Source organism: Talpa occidentalis, unplaced genomic scaffold, assembly GCF_014898055.3.
Source record: "Talpa occidentalis isolate TD23 unplaced genomic scaffold, MPIMG_talOcc4v2.1 talOcc4.9, whole genome shotgun sequence".
Classification (NCBI taxonomy): Eukaryota; Metazoa; Chordata; class Mammalia; order Eulipotyphla; family Talpidae; genus Talpa; species Talpa occidentalis.
The window spans coordinates 84,078,400-84,096,092 of record NW_023605305.1 but is presented as its reverse complement, the minus strand read 5'-3'; the positions used below and the strand labels follow the sequence as shown (position 1 = coordinate 84,096,092).

The following is a 17,693-nucleotide window of genomic DNA, read 5'->3' as shown; positions in this document are numbered from 1 at the left end:
CTTGCAAGTTGGGGAGGACCTTCATTTCCTAGCGAACGTGATCCATATTATATTTGTGGGCTCACAAGGTGGTTCTATTTTGGGATAAATACCAATGTACTTAGCAGCCTGCCACTTGTATAAAGTGGAGGACAGAGGAAAAAGAGCTCTCATTTATTGCTTTTGCATTGTCTTCATTTCCAGCTGAGATGTGTGTTGTAGGCAGAAGGTTGTGGGACTGACTCTTGATAGACAAACAAGAGGAATGATGACTGATGACTGTGGATGTCTCTTAGGGCACCTGTGCCTCCCAGGCAGGAGAAGCCTGCCTTATCCTCTACACCTGGCATGCAGTCTCACCTGCTCATTTGATCCACTGTCACTCAGCGGGCCCCACCTCTGCCCTTAGCAGGAAGAGCTTACCACTGTTAGAAGTGACCAGACTACTTCCACACCACAAGATCGGCTCCAAACCAAACACCCTCACCTTTCCCCAGACCCCTGTCTTCCTGACCAGGCGGCAGACTGTCTCAATATGTAATACAGAGGCACCACTGTTGATCTGCTTCTCAGAAACTGGGGAGCAGAAATTCAGCCTCTACAAATTCTTTGTCATTGAAGTCTTCATTTTATCACTTTTCTGCCTGAAAGAGGAATATCAGGGGAGGGAAAGAGCAAGCCTAGCACCTTCCAGACTTGTTATTTAATAATGACTTTGTTATCTAGTAGAGTCTATTTTGACACGTGTGTGTGTGTCCGTGTGTCCCGCCCACCTTCTTAAGCAAATGGCTCGGGAGGAGCATTACTTGAGAAGGCAGCAGCATGTGTCAGGCAGGGCAGTCTCTCAGCTTCTGAATTTTCTAGGCACCTGGACGAGCGCTGCTTTCAGAGATAGCAGCCAGTGCAATGACAGTGTCATGTGACAATTAATAGTCATGCTGGTGGCTGTCATCACTTACTCTAAACAGAGCCTCTCCACGAAAGTATGACACCATTCCAGCTGCTAATTCAGAGGCATTGTGTGAACCAGGAGGCCCTGGGATGCCTGTTGTACTTATTCAAAGGAATTAAGTGCAGCCACTTCAGTGGAGAGGAGAGGGAAAAAGTCTGAACATGCTTCCTTATGTGAGCCAGGGAGGGTGGGGGAGAAGTTGTGTTAAGGAAAGTAATTAAACCAAGGCAGAGCGATTGAGTATTAGTGCTTTTACAGAGTAAATGAGGATAAATTCTGTTAATTATGTGACTTTCCCCAGTACTAATGTGATAATAAAGTACTCTAACTCTGGGAGGATTGTCACAATCCCAACGAAAGCAGTGACCCTTCTGCTAGGTGAGGCCAAGAAGTGACTTATAAAGCTTTCTAGCCAAAAGCAAGAAATCAGAGTCAAATGGATTTTCCCTCACTCGCCATGTTTTGTAGAGAAACCCGCTACCCACACCGTAATTGAACTGTGGGTGAGTGGATTAGCTCCTGTCCGGCAGGAAAGCACCCATGCGTGCTTTTATGCTTAGTTCCTGAGAGAAGGAATGTGAGCAATTTGGAGAGCTTGAGTGGCCCTGGTGCATGAGTGGTGCTGGTATATGACCAACAGCACCAAAATGATTATGCATACAATGCTGGTGAAATTTTGATCTTCAGAACTTTAATCTTTATTTCTTACTGTTTTTTTTTAATCAAGGTAATGTTGATTTACAACAACATATATATTTAGGGGTATGAGTCCACGCCTCTTCAAGTGTATGTTACCACACCTACCACCAGGCATCTCCAGTCCTTGCCTGTAGTCCACTGGGGCCCTCCACACCCTGCTCACCCTCTTTACCTATGGTGGCCTTGACTCCACAGTCACACTTCTAGGGTATGTTCTTGAATTTGTGTTTTCTGACCCTTTATTTTGTCTCTTTTCCACATGTGACACCATCACGATTTTGACTTACCAAAATGTGTATCAACGCGAATAAGCAAGCCCACATTGCAGACATAAGAAGATGAAACGTGATTGTTTGCAAAACATGATAATTATGGTTGGGGGGCAGAGGAGAGTTTGGGGATATTTGTTTGGGAAGGTCAGGGCCATGCCCTCATGCATGTGGTATTGAACTTGGTCTTGATGGATAATTAGTTGTTGGGGGAGAATGGAGGAGGGAGCCACAGAAAGTGCTGAGGGAAGATGTGTCCACTGTGGCTGCAGCATAAGAGAGAGGCAGAAAGAAGGTCATGGGGCTGGACTTGCTCTAGATCATGAAGGAAGAGAGTGCTTAGGGGCCAGAAGGAGTCTTTTGTTCATTTATTTTTATTCATTTATTTTAAAAGAGAACTTTGCTCATATTTTTGCACACAGCATCTAGGGACTGAGAGAAATATGACAGCTGCTGTGCATGTTGATTGCCCCTTGCCCCGGTAGCTCAGAAAAGGGGTTCTTGGAGAGCCCTGCTGCAGCTCCTGGAGCAAACCAGAGGTTCCTTGCAAGGCCTTGCATTCAGACCTTGTCTAGAACTGCAAAGAGCTGTCAGCTGATAGTCAAATTACTCTCTTTGATTCAGCTGTTTTCCTACCTCAAGAAGTGGGGCAGGGTGGAGGGTGGATGGAGGACTATCGGGTTGTTGTGAGGATTAAAAATAAAAGCCTGTGTTTAGCACACTGGCTGGCACATAGTCAGCCCTCAATAAATTTGAGCTATGCTTTTTTACTCATTGCTGCTTTTCTAAAGCTCAACACTTGGTAGAGTATTCTGCTTGCTACTTTGGAACAGTCTAGCCCTTACAAAAGTCAACCATGATCCGAAGGAAATTGGCATTCTGTGTCGTGGTCAAGAATCATACCCTAGAGCGTGCCTACGGACTCAGCCCCATGATGGTTCAAGGAAAAGTACACAAAGTCCTATGTTTTCCCAGGCTATTCCCTTTGAGAACAAGTTAGTATCCTCCTTATCTTTGGAAGGAAAGATATTTATTAAAAGTTTTATTAAATTTTTATTAAAAATTAGACTCAAAACAGTCTGTGGTTCAGGGATACGCTTCTGGAATCCATATCTGTGGTTCTGGAATCCATATCTGGGAGGGAGAGAACACATTTTGGGGGTATAATCTCTGTGCAGCTCCTGGCCTGAGTTTGATTGGTGGGGTTGTATCAGGTTCCAGTCAGCAGTCTCTTCCTTCTGCGTGAGAACCGGAGGAAGAAATGAAAACCCAGGAGAAGCACTAGGGGTCTCCACTGTAGCCTTGCATACAACTTGCAGAGCTTTCAGTACAGAAAGCCATTATTTGTCACCATTTTATTCATCTTTTGTGTGGGTCTTCCTGCCATACTTGAAAACCCAGACTTGAGTGTACTGGAAAAGACATTAAGAACAAGTATGAGTGTTTCGGGGGAGGGGAGCCCCATCATGGTCTTATTTCAGCAGGCAGACCCTTAAATGTCTGTGGGCAAGATTGGTTCCATCTGTCGCTCTACAGGGGGATCTGACCAGAGGTGCTGGGGAGAACATCCTGTTGCTCAATCACTATGAAAAGTTGGGAGAATCACAATTGGTAATCCATCCTTCATTCCTTGTTTGTTTGTTCAGCAAATATTTGAGTACCAGATGTTGCATACTGTCACAGACTCAGAGTGATAGGGCAGTGATTGGGACTGGAGGACATTGTCCTCTGAGGACAATGCAGGGAAGGCTTCCTGGGGCAGTGATGTCTACGGGAGACCTAAAGGATGAGAAAGAAGCAGGGCCAGCTCCCTCCAGAGTAGGAGAGCATGGAAAGTGTGTGGACATGCAAGGAAGCCCAGGCCAGTGTGCTTGGCAGTTGATGTGAGCTGCATGGCTTGGCTGGGTGGCCTTACCCTTGACCTTGGAGCCTCCATAGACTCATCCAGCCAGTGGGGTGACTTCAAGAGTTTTCATGAAGATGAATTGAGGATGACTTAGAAACAATTTTTTAAAATAGTGAAGCATAGTTTAAAAAGTATACCCTGATAGGTTTTTAATATTGATTTAGAGGCTGATTGGTAATAGAACTTAGCAAATTTGAATACCCATTTTCCATCCCAGAGGTTCATCCCCTCAATGACGAGAAAACCACTTTTGTCAAGGAGTAAGTCGTGAACCCTGTATTGCAGGCTTGCTCTGTGTTAGGGACTAGATCTGGGCTCAGATCCTGCTCTGCCACTTAGCATGTTTATGAGAACAGGGGTTCTTTTCCAACCCCTCTAGCCTCAGTATTTTCATCCATAAAATGGGAATATCAATAGGATCTCATGAATGGGCTTGCAAGAAAGATTCATTGCTAAGATTTCTGTAAGTCTCAGTGCCTGGCATGTGCTGAGTGAAATGGGGATGTTCTCTGCAGTTGAGAGAATTCCTATGCCAGTGAGACCTGTTGGATTCCTTTGTGCTCCTGGTCCATGTAAGAAGGGGTAAAACTTGCCTGTACTGGGTTGACAGTGTCTTCTTGCATAGAGAAAGTTCCAAATGATTGACTTTTGAGGCCACAGACTCTGTGGGAGCAGGGAGGAAGGCACTGAGTGTTGTTTCTTGCTTGCTTATTGACTTGTAAGCTGCTACTAAAAGGTGCTGCTTCTGATCTAATTAGGGACCTGGGGTACCTGGCTGCCACTGGGTGGGCCAGGGATGTTTTGCCGGTGTGCGTCTTCCCTTTTGTGGACAGCCCTGGGTTCATATCCATCTGTCTGCACCTTTATGTGCCTGCATTAACCCTCCTGGTGCCAGATGCTGTTCCTGACTTCTCCCAACATACCAGCTGACAAAGGTCTGGGAGAAAATCAGCCTGACTACTTCAGGATTTCAGGTTGCAAATGGCCTCATGAATGACAAAGAAAAGGTACCCTCCCTTCAAAATGCATTCATTGTGGAGCTACCAAAGTCCTTTTTTTTTTTTTTTTTCAAATTGTAACAATTTTAAGGGGATACCAATAAACCTGGCCATAGCCTTACAAATTAGTAGCTGCTACTTTGGTTGTTAGGTTTAGGGCAGGAGATGCAAACTGGAGCCCCTTCTTCTGGTTTTGTCTGAAAGATTGTAGGCAAATTTCACACTTAATATGATTTTCCAGCTTCTCTTGAAATGGGGAGCTCTGGCAACACTGTGCTAACAGTCCCCCATGGAATCAGTGGGCTGGAAAATGTAGTCATAGCCACTTACAGACATTTCAGTCAACAATGGACCTCATAGACAACGGTGGGCCCGAGAGGTGGTACTGGTGAGCCCTGGTGTGCAGTGGGCTAAACTACCTCGTGTGTGCAGGGATGTTCCGTGACGTTCGCACAGCAACACAATTGTATAAAGTCATGTTTCTCAGAACGTGTCCTGGTCATTAAGTGATGCATGGTTGTAGTTGAGAAGATCCCTCACAGACAAGACAGTCACTGTTTTTGCTCATATAGTTGTAGTGCTGTCTGGTTGCTCATGCAGGCGAGGTCACAACTTGAGGTCACTGCCTAGAGGTATGGATGGAGAGAGGGAGAGAGAGGGGGCGGGAGAACTCACTCTGTATACACATATGGCAGTAACTGCAGAGGAGGATGAAGATTGGTGAAGATGCATAGAATGAAAGGGCCAGACAGAAGAGAGTGTTCTCCCTGCTTCACACACACCTTTTCCTGCTACCTTTTCTTTTTAATCTTTGTGTCCACATCTCCACACACCATGGGCTCCAGCTTTCTTGGAGGGTGTTGTCTGATGTGCACCCCACTACCTGCCCTCTTGCCCACTTATCTGTTTTCTGGTCCTGTTGATCTCTATTTGGTAAGATACTAATCAGTTATATTCTTTATTATGAATTCATCTCTAAATAATTTGCCAGTAACCCAGCCTCATCTTTTTCCAGGATCAGCTCTGGTAGAATGGAGTCTGTCTCTTTTTTTCAGCCACTCAAGAAAATACAAGCTAGCTGGTTGGGCCTGGTTGTCCTGACTTGGGTCACCTGCCTGTGTCTATAGCAGTGACTTGGTTGGGGGAGGTGAAGCCATGGGTGCCCAGGTCTGCATCACAGGCCCTACGCTGGTCCGTGCATGGAATGAGTTCATGCCGTTGAAATATAAGAACTCGAGTCAGAGTGGAAAATTCTCCAAAGGGAAATGGAGGACTGTTATTGAAATAGGGGGACAATCCAGTGGTCAACTCACAGACCTGCTCCACAGTCCTATGAAATCTCTAGACCCAGACCACACACAAAAAAGTGTTTACAAAGACTTGGCTACCATGTTGGGGGATTCAAGAACCCCATATAGATTATTCATGGGCACTAGGTTAAGTAAATTTTTTTTTAAGAAAAACATTTTATTTTATTTCTTAAAAGGTTTATTTATGTATATATATACTGGGGTGTAGTCAGTGAGAGGATTCACTGGAGACAGAGTGGGGCACAGAAAAGACAGATCTACTGAAATACACTGCTGAGGGGAGCAGCTGTGAGACAGGAGAGGTCTGCTGTGCCATGTGGGTAGCTCCCTGGCCAGCCGGGGATCGAACTCATGTTTCAGTGACTGCTGATAGCTTCACAGTGCTGAGACTTAACTCCTTGAGCCTAGGTTAAGTGTATCTTGATGAGAGATTTTCTAAGTTCTCATTCCATGCCGGTATGTGCTATTTCACTAAATAGTGCAACAATTTTCATGATAAATTTAAAAGAGCTTCTTTGGAGTTTTGTTTCCCATGTTTCTGATTTAAACTGAAGCTGCTTAAGAGTGATGTGTCGGAGGGGAGGGCCAGGGAGTGTGACCTGGGAGCCACAAAACACCCTTGAATGCCTCAATTGTGTCATTGTTCGCCTACAGTATTGCTTTAGTTTTATTTTCCGTCAGCATCCTTATGATATCATGAGAAATAGGGCTTAATAAAGTGCCAGACTCTCTTTTGCATTATGATTTTAAAATGATGAATTTCTTCTTCTATTTTTATGGACTAGAACACACAGACTTATTGGATCGTCCGTAATTTAAACTGGAATAATTTGAAGCTCATGAGATTATTGTCAGTACTCCATGGGCATGCTGCTCACTGGTCATTTTTATTTGGGGACTGATCCTGGGCTTTAAATCCAAATTAAGGGGTCACTTGTGTTTGTCTGAACTCAGCCTGTGCGGTGTGTTGGAATGCAGTGATTTGTTTTCCATGGAGGCTGTTGCTCAAATTAGATTCATCATCCCCAATTGTGCTTGAGCCCACAGGAGGGGAGGCAGGACTGAGGTTGGGGACAGGGTGGATGAGTCTGGAAAAGTGAACAGAAAAATGGAGTGAGTTATTTTAAAGGGTGAAAATGATTTTAATAGCTTTCAAAATAATTTGCATCCTTAGCAAGACTCTGGTCTTTTCCCCTTGGGGAACAGTTTTTTCAGCTGATATCTCTTCTCTTTCTCTCTCTCTCTCTCTCTCTCTCTCTCTCTCTCTCTCTCTCTCTCTCTCTCTCTCTCTCTCTCTCTCTTTTGTAGAACACTGAGCCTGTTTTGTTTTTTGGAAGTATATTTGCCTGCCAGGAACTCCTTTTGTTCTCTGTGTCTCATTCAGGGGATGAGAAGGGATGTGTGTGTGTGGGAGGTGGGTATTTAATTTTTCTTACTCAAAGGTGATTTGACAATCCTCTGAGTTTTGGTGCAATTTTAATGAGATGTGATTCGATGTCCATCCCTTCTCTGCAGGTCATTTTATCTTTGGACCATCACTCTATTGTTGCATTTGTGGTATTGTACCATTACTAGTACCTCCAGATTATCTGAGTACCCTACCCACAAGCTCCCCAGGTATTTCTAATGAGCTAAGAGCTAAGAGCTGCACATTGGGGAGCTTCTGTGAGGCCAAGGCCTGGGTTGTCTCTATATGCACTGTGCTTGGCGTGTGGTAGATGCTCTGTGAATGCTTATTGAATAACAAACAATTGGAGGAGTCAGTGGATGACCTACGGAGACAGGCTGAAGGGAAGAAACAGCAAGCCGTCAAGAACCTTAAGCCCTGGATTTCAACAAAGTCATCCGAAAGAGGTTGTGGAATTTTGGAGAGAGGAGATCGTTTTCCTACTCCTAGTTCCTATTTATACTCTTAGCCTATTGTCGCCAACTTAAATGTTTGAGAACAATGGCAAGTTTAACTTAGACTTAACATTTTAAACTTTGACATTGAGGAATTTTTTAGTAGGAAATTGTGGATACCACTAGTGTGAAATCTGTCCAGTTGACAGACTTTTTTAATGAATTGTGCATATATGAAATTTGTCAAAGACCCACTTTTTACAGAGTGTGAGATGGGGGGCTTCTTTGAATATGCTGGCAAATCTCAGAACATGGAGACTTTGGGAAAGCCACTCACTCATCTTTAGTTCCTGAGGTATCCTTTGCAAGATGGGACAATGTTCGCTAGGTTCTCTGTGGCATGATATTTGCTTTAATTTCTACAATAAAGCTGTTTGTTTTCATCAAAGTGTTCCTTATTCATAGACAATTCAGAAAAAATAAAAAAAAAATGGAAGGAGGAAAGAAATAACCCTGTGTTACAATTCCGAGTTAAGTGCCATCACTACCTCTGGGCACTTCAAGTCAGATATGTACTTTCTCTTTCCACGGGTGAATGTGCTAGGTGGGGTGGGGAATAGAAAGTTACTCTCAAGGTGTTTACAGTGTCAGCTGAGGCAGATGTAGTATCTGGAGCGGCAGTGTCAGAGTACAAAGCATGAAGACCAAGTGTGACAAGAGCTGCCGCAGAGTGCAGGAGGAAGTGATTCACTCCAGTTGGGGGTTTGGGAAGGTTTCCTGGGAGTAGTGCAGCAAGCTGCACCTGGAATAATAAGTAGAGTAATGGAGAGCTGACATGGAGTGGGAGGAAAGGAGGCATGTCAGACCCGGGAATGCAGCCTGTGCAGGAAGGAAGCTTCATGATCAAGGCACAGGCTGTATCCTCATGTGGCTGAAGCAGAGACTGCTGGGAGGGGGAGAGCAGGGGTCCCATGCGCCTGGAGATTGTTGCCATATCAGTGACTCTTGAAGGTTCCTGAATCCAGCCCTTGGCAGAATACTCACAGATAAAGACTTTCTGGGTCTTCAACCTTCCTTGGCAGTTATAAATCCCCATCCTCAGAGTCAAAAGGTTTTCTTGGAAGTCTGATTTTAAGTGCTTTCCTTTCCTTTTGGGGAAAAGTTTTGGGCCAATGTCATTATGATCTTAATATAATCGATATTAAGAGAAAAGAATTGGTATGTGTCAGGATCTCCAGAAATCTGTTCGTTGAGTGACTTGAGGACACCAAACGTACTTCATCAAATCTTGAAAAAACATATATAGTGAGTTAAGCCTCTGGGAAAACCCACATGTTTCACTTACTATGGATTTGAACTTCTTGTTTTCTAACTCCATGTAGGAAATTAATAACAAAATCCTTTGAGTCCATTGAAGGAAAAGTGAAGTTCTAATATAGCATCTAAATGAATCTCCTTCAAAATTTTAAATGCCTGGGTTTTTAAGTCTTTCATTTTCAACCTATGGCTTTTCTGTCTGCAAGAAATTTACCCCCAAACTGTGCCTTGTGGAATGGACTAAGTGTCATGCAATTCACTCCTTAAGATGATGTCCACTGCCTCCTCCCAAGAGACTCGGGTGTCCCTGGTTGTGCTTTGCCCATCGTTCTCCAAATTTGGCTTGGCTCTATTACCAGCTCACCCTCCCCCACCCCTACCCCTACCCCTGTTCTTTCATGCTGCTTAGATCAAATTGGAAATAGGAAAAGTGGTCAGGAGCAACCTTGAACCACAGTGACATTTATAATTGGGAACAGTCTGGTGACAGTGCCAGAGTGTATGCTGTCTTCAGTTCTAATTTTGATCACAATGGTTGTGAAGGGTCCAATCTGCCATGATGTACTGTCTGTGACATACAAAAGGATGCAGTTTAATGGAAATGAGCTTGGGAGTCAAAAGCCCAGCAAGTTAAGGAACATGCCACATATACATAATCTCGGACCATAACCAGATACAGCAACTCAATGTCATCTGTGAGACGAGAATAGGGGTGGTGCTCCATGGGGTGTGTAGGCTCCCCTGTTTTCAAGAAGTGTAATGAGCACTGACATGAAAAACATGGAATTCTCCCATGCTTGCTTTATTACTACTAAATGGAGACACTGGAGGCTCTAGCCTCCTTGCTTTCTACGTGTGGCCCTGGAAGATGGGTCAGCACTGACGAAGCATGCCACTTGTATGTTTTCAAACCAGCCTGGGTTTGCATGGGGGGCCCAGAATCCTGAGCTCCTATGTTAGTGTTAGGTCCTTTCCCCAAGGCTGCAGGAACTCTGTGCCTTGCAAGTCATGTTCCTTGTGATGGAACGGGGCTGGGGCAGCGGTGCGGGGGGGAGGGGTGTGCAAACATGTCCTCGGCCTGTCCCCTGAGAAGGACACACACACGCTCAGACTTGTCAGTGGCCTCATTCCCGTTGCCTCCCCAGCTCTTAGGATGAGTCCATGTGTCTGCTGAGGGTGAGTGTTTGTACTTTAATACGTTTTGGCAAGAAGCACTTGGCATTGGAGGAATTTTTTGTGAGTGCATGTCCCTGAAGATGAACACTTTCTTTGTGACACACAAGCTTACAATTCCTTGGATGTGTCCCTGCTTTCTCATTTAACCTCCAGTCGAACCTTGCAGCTGTTGATGGAAAAGTTGAAAAGATGGAGCCAGAAAGCACCTATCTTCCCAGGCTCGCGCTCCTGTCTCTGTCATTTCTAAAGAACTGCAATTTATTCTGTCTCCATTGACCACTGCTTGTTTGCCCTCCCCACTCCCTGTCACTACGCTGATGCTTTTCCCAACCTTGCAGTGTGAGTTCTAGCATGAGGAGAACTATTTGCAGTGAGCCCTTTTTCTTAAAACTGTTTTTAAATCCTTTAATCTGCTGCCGGTGTCCAAAGCCCCTCCCCCCCCTTTTTTTTGGTAAGCTCTGCCCACTAATGATGTCTGTCCATCAAGGCCAAACTCTGAGCTCTGAGGTCACAAATGCTTTTGAAATTGATCATGTTCATCTCTCAGGCTAAAAACCCTTTCCAGAAATGCCCAAGATGTGAGGGACCTTGGCCAGGGGCAAAGGTAAGCTCCTTGAAGTCAGTGGCCAGTTATAGGGGCAGCCACATGTCGCCCCCCGCTGGGATCCCCAAGATAGTGCCATAACTTGGTATCCCTCTACCTTCCACTGCAGGAGAGAGGAGAGGAGTCACTTCAACTGCATACAACTCCAACCTAGATCTTGTCATTCACTCACCTCCCTTCCTCTGCCACCTCTCAAACAGTATGCCAGGTGGGGCATTGGGTTGGGTGGAGGCGTATCTCAGAAATGCATGTCAATATGAGAAGAGGCATGGAGCTCATCCTGGGGTGGGCAGCCTTCACCCGTACACCGTCCAGCCACCTCGCCCGCCCTGTGGCAGCCTAAGACCTGGGCAGACTGTCAGGTATTATGTTTTCACATGGATGAACTGTCCTCATGACTTCTTCTGTGTACCTGGAACCGGACATGTTGACATTGAAAATAGCTTTTTCTCCTTTGACCTGCTTTGGCTCCCCTGTTTTCAAGGGAGATCTATTTTTCATGGCAGTGTTCACGGGATTCTTGTTTACCTCTTCATTGAGTGGGGTGTGATGGGGTTTCTGAGACAGCCCCTAGCAGCTCAGTGGTCTGAGGTGGCCTAGGTGACTTCTGATTAAATATATTCAATTTGGGAGAATGCTGGTGCTCCTGCAAAGCCTTCCTTGCTTGTCTCTCGTTTGGCAGCACAGGCAGGCGGTTCTGGGCATTGCTTTCCACGCAAAGATGATGATGGCTCAGGCCACGGAAAGAGCCCTAGGGATCTGGAGCCAGGGCTGTCTCCAGCCTCGAGTGAGGGTGTGTGTGAGTGCCTGAGCCTCACACAGGAGGGACCCCATGCTGGTTTCCGCACAGCTGCTTTCTGCATTGGGCCAGAGGGAGCGTCGTGTCCTGAATATCCCTGGGAAGAATCGTCTGCATGGAACATCTGTAGGCATAAGTCAGAGGAAGTGTCGGGGAGCCTGAAGACTGCCAATGGGGCTTTTATGTCTTGTGGAGGTGTGCCTGGATGGTTTCCCTTCCAGCCTGGACATGACGAGAACAGCTGAAAACATCCAAACATGCTTTTTCGGAATTTGGGTGGGGGAGGTAAAATCTCAACCTGTTCAGCCCAGATCCACTGCAGTGCTTTGCATAATAATTAATGATGTGCAAGCTGTTGCCTAATGGCGGTTTTACTGTGTGTGCCCTTCAGTTTGACTAGCTGGAGTCCTTCCTGATCTAAGCGCCCACCTCTCTCCTTCTGTGCCTTGGCCTTTGGCTATAGCCGCTGTGGTCATTATTGTCTCTCCTTGGTTTCTTCTTCTTTTTTTCTCTCTGGTCATTCAGCAAAACCTACAGTTCTCAATGCTGATATAGGTCTTTGCTTCTTTTCTTAACCTTAACATTCAAAGAGAGAGGAATACTTTTTTTGTCTGAAAAGCTTACCACCACTTAGTGCAAGGCAGTGAGCTATTGTCAGGGATAAATGATGATGGAAATAGAATAGTTACCCCTTCTGCTCCAGTTACTATCTACACACGTCACACACTCCTCATTTAATTCTCCATAACACTAGGAAGTAGGTTCTGTTGTTCCTCCTATTTTAGAGATGAGAAAATTGAGGCTCAGAGGGCTAAATTAATTTGGATAAAGTCACATGTTTACTTCAGCAGTAAAACTAGGGTGATATTGAAGGCCACACGGTGGTCCTGGGGGAGAGGTGCTGACATTGCCTGGTTTGATGTGACCACTGGGGTTCAGGGAATAGTTGACACTTACTTGTCTTTTCTTCACTCCCAGCTCTTGCCTTGTATACTCAACTATTGTCTTTATTCTAGAATGTTCCTATTTGGAGGTCTTGAATCCTGTATAGTTGAACAGATATTTACTGAGATCCTACTGGGTTCTGAGTACCTTGTCATGTGCTGAACATTTAGGGATGATTCTCTATTTTATGGCTTTAGATGCTCAGATTCTGTTTCCTTATGGGGTAGCCCAGCAGGACCACTGGGCTCCAGCTCCTTGCTCATCACATGGAAGTGACCCAGTGTAGACCAACCACGGATGTTGAAAGTGATACACTGGAATCACTGAATGATCATTCAAGTGTGTGTTTGCTCTAGTTAATGATCACTGATGGGCTAATGTCCCACATTAACCTGGTCGAGGAACTTAAATACAACTTTCTTTTCTTAATTTTTATTAAAAAGGAATATATTGGACACTTTATATGATTTTAGGGGTGTAGGCTCACAGTTCTTCAGATTTATGTCACCACACCCACCACCAAGGTACCCCTAATCCTCCACACCAGTCCTTGTGGCCCTCCTCACCTCCTGCTTCACCCTCCAGTAGTTTAATTCTACAGTCAGATTTCTAGTGTTTGTTTCATACACACAAGTTTTAGTGGGATGCCAGTTTGGGCTTTATGACTGTCACTGACCTAACAGAGGTAGGAGACAACAAAGTTCAGTAGCTCAAGTGTTGAGCTCTTATTGGGTCATTGTTTGAAAAACTCACTTTATATTGGGAAAATCATATCACTAGATGTCAGGACCCCATGTTGTGGTTCTTTCTCTCATAACTGTCATAACTGTGTGAAGACGGCAGTGTGCTCTGATCTCCTGATTTTCTCCTGTGTATGGTGAGGAAGTTCTCCTTGGGGATGGTGGTAAAGGTTACCTGTAAAGCCCTAGAGTTCATGGGAGAAACTCACACTCTAATGAGCCCTTTTGGCGAGTGTAGGATATTGTTTTGGTTTGATGTATGATATTAGTTTTTGATATTTATTTGACTGTAGACAAATACCTTCATTTTGTTGAGTCTCAGTTTTCTTACCTTTCACCTGGGTGGGTAAATCTGGCCAGCCTGATTTACAGAACTTCATGAGGATATATTGAGATGATGGGGCCTAAGGGCTCTGAATAGTGTGACACCTGTGTGATCACAAGATGATGCTATTCATATTGAAAGTTCATGGAAATGTGTTGGGTTTCTCACTGCCCCATCCCCAGTTTAAAAAAAAAAAAGTGTTGCGTTTGGTCCTGGCTGGGCTGTTTCCTGGAGTGGATGGAAGGACTGGAACCCACTGGGTCGATGGGGAGTTTGTTCTACCCCAGGGCAGTTTCCCACGGGTGGAGGGGTAGATAAGGCTCTCCTGCTCTTTCTACTGACAACATTTGACCAAGCATACCTAGACACACAAAATGTGACAATTCTTTAGACAAAAGTGAGGTTTTGAGTTACAGTAACCCTGTTTTGTGGAAAACCCCCTGGGGAATCAGAGGTCTTCTCATGGGCCAGCGATGTACGTATGTCCCTGGGTTCACAAAGGTCTTGAAACAGCCTGACAAATCATGCCCCCAAATGTGTGCACCATGTCCAACTGTCTCTCAGTGGGGATATTTTTAACTCTTAACTCATCTCAGTTTCTTTAAAGAAGCGTGAGTTGAAAGGGTCAGAAAGTTGGCATCCACCTAGGGGAAAACTTTGAGAGAATTCCCAAGGCTCCTCTGTGGTGAGGCTGGCCCTCCTAAGCATCTTTGCCACATAAGGACCTGTGCAAGGCCTGGGTGCCTGTTGACAGTTGCAGCCATCTCTCCCCTAAGACAGATGGCCAAGCCTGCATTTCAGCAAGTGATCTGCAGTGGAGGGGGTGGACAGGAGGTTTTGCCAGCAGCCTAGGGGTAGGGCTGCTCAGGGTAATGGGATCCTGTGTGCCCAGCGTTGCTTTTGTGCTGGCGATGGGCTGCTGACAGGTGCCTGGGCCCCGCTCCTGGGGAGGCTGAAGATCCCTGCTCCCTGGGTGGTTTTTCTCTCTGGCAGAGCTAGAGTCCTGATTATCTGTCTTTTAGAATGCCTTTGGCACAGAGGGATCCCTCTCCTGGTGGCAGTTGTCTAACTTGAAGATGCCAGAGTCTGTGCTGACAGTAAATTCTAGCACAACCTATGTCTGGCTGTGTGGTCTGGGTACTAGGGGCTTAAACACACCCAGGCCACAAATTTATCACCCTGGGGAGCCAGGAGGCCCAGGAGAAAGAGGGCAGCAGTGTCTCCCCGCTGGCATTCGTGTGGACGTAACTCCAGGGCTCACTCTTCCTGGCACACCCACTCTCACTTGCCCTTCTTTGTCCCCATTCTGGGGTGGCACAGTTGCTGCGGCTGGTACAAATTTATGAATATCAATATGTGCCACTTCTGTTATTACTCATACTGCTGTGGTGTGATGGATAAGAGCACAGGCTCTGTCTGAATTGGACTTCCAGGTTCACATTTACTAATCTTAGGGGCAAGTTATTCAACTTTTCTAAGCCTCAGTTTCCTCATCCAAAAGATGGACTGAATGGCCAGGGTCATTTAGGAGCCTCCAGGAGAAGAAGTATTTGAAGTTCTTGGCACTCGAGGCATGATGTCATCTTCTTATTCTTGCGACCATCCCTGTGTGTCCGATAGGTTGTCACAGTTAATGTTCACCATGGCCTTATAAGACAGGGACTGCTTTTATGCCCAGTTCACAGTTGAGGGAAGTGTGTGCACAGAATGGCAGCTGCTTAACTGAGCTCATCCAAGTAGCACTGTCAGTGTTGGGCTGGAACCCTGTCCTGGGCATTCCTAAGGTGGTGGCTTCTCCCATCATTGTACCTAGTGATAAGCTGTTCTCTCCTGGGCTCAGCTGGCTTTTTTTCTTCTTTTAAAGATTTATTTATGCATACAAGAGCTGCGGTACAGGCCAGCGGTGCGGGGGGTCATGGTGGTGAGAAGATTCACTAGAGACAGCATGGGGAGCAGAACAGGTGGATTGACTGAAATACACTGCTGAGGGGTACAGCGGGTGAGTCAGGAGAGGTCTGCTGTGCCATGTGGGTAGCTCCCTGGCCAGGGATTGAACCCAGGCTGCAGTGGCTGCAGATAGCTTCATAGTGCTGCGTCTTAACCCTTGTGCCCTCAGGTGGTTTTTAATATGTGCTTCCAACTACCTGTCTGAAGGAAACTGGCATTCGCATTTCTGGCATCTTTGGATATAGGCTCACAGGCTAGCAAGACAAGGGTGTAGGCTTGCAGGCTAGCAAGACATTACCTGCAGCTCCACCACCACATAGTTCCTGAGTCAGATATAACCTCTGTGGCCACCCAGCACTTGCCTTCTGAGAGCTCAGATCAAAGTGCCACTAGGACCCTTCATATTTCCCACATCATACCTATGGAAGGGGACACGAGTTGGGAATAAAAGATACTGCCAGGAAGATGCTCCCAGGTAGGTGCTCTCAGGAAGGGTCCTCCAGGAAAGGTGCTGGAGTGGTGTTCCTTTTGCACAGTTGGACTTGAGCAGTGTCTGTTTATCCATGAGGCATTTATCTTGGATGAAAGGTTGATACACTTTGGCCTTTGCGGTGAGAACCTGGAAGTGGAGTGAAGCACTCTTTGGAGACCGGCTCTTATTGATGGGCCCCTGAACATCACATGATGCTAAACGAGGCAGTTCAGGAAGATGTTTCCTTTTTGAAATGTTATTCTTTGGGTTGACAAAGTCATTGTCTCTCTTTATATAGTGATTTCCATACCACATACCCCTCTTAGCAGGGGCTAAGAGACTAGGGAAGAGACAGAGTCTGTGGAACGTGAGTAAGTATTCAGAAATGGACCAAGCTCTGTGTGCCTTTGAGTCCTGCTGGCCTATTGAAGGCCACTGGTGTTATTTGGTTGATAGACTGTTCAGGGTTGAATCTAGACTGAAGCATTGTGATGTGATGAGTCTTTTCAAATTAGTTGCATTGAGGTGGGAATTTGACTCCATTGTATTCTTGAAGTGGAGAAAAGATAAAGGAAAGAAAATTACTATATGAGAGTTTAATGGGTCAACATTTAATGCATTTTGGTGAATGTGTTGTTCCCAGCAAGTGGAGATGCTGGTTACTCTTGCAAGTGAAGCCCATGGCTCTTACTCTGGAACCAGTTCAGGCAAAGGTGGAAGGGAGGTAGGGTGATCCATATTTAGATAGCTGTTGTATGTGGCGGACAGTGTAAGAAATTCAAACAGTAACTATTTGGGAATTCAGAAGACTTTCATCAACTTGTAAGATGTACCTACTTTTCATAGTCAGCACTAAGAAGGACATTTTACTTGGAGATGCTTAGAGAAAAAGTGTTTATCACCTGTATACATATAGTGGAACACTATACAACTATAAAAAGATGAGATTTCACTATTTGTGATAACATGGTTGAAACTGAAGGGCATGATACTAAGTGAAATAAGTCAGAGGGATAAAGACAAATACTGGATGATCTTACCCATATGTGAGATGTAGAGAAACACAGGGACAGATAAAGCTAAACCAAGAAAAAAAAAAACCCTAGAAATCAGACTGTAGAACTGAGGCTCCAAGAAGGGGAAGGTGGGGAGCAATAGGGGGTAGGGGCCCAAAGGACTGAGGTGGAGGATTATGGGGGCTTTGGTAGTGTGTACGATGCAGTAACACATCTAAAGAAGTGTGAACCTCTACTCTGAATCATATCAGTGCTGTAAATCAGTCTCACCACACACACAAACACACATACACACAAACACACAGAACAAAAACTGAAACCTGTTTACCATGTCCTTACATTTCTCATGCCTGTATTAGGTTCATCATTTGTGTTGTTACTGGCTTTAAATTACATA

The 17,693-nt window shown here is 45.4% G+C and overlaps 1 protein-coding gene across 8 annotated transcripts in view; it reads left to right on the top strand.

The window, feature by feature from the left end:
- EBF1 (EBF transcription factor 1) overlaps positions 1-17,693 on the top strand; it is a 388,135-nt gene that overhangs the window by 229,261 nt on the left and 141,181 nt on the right. The window lies entirely within an intron of this gene.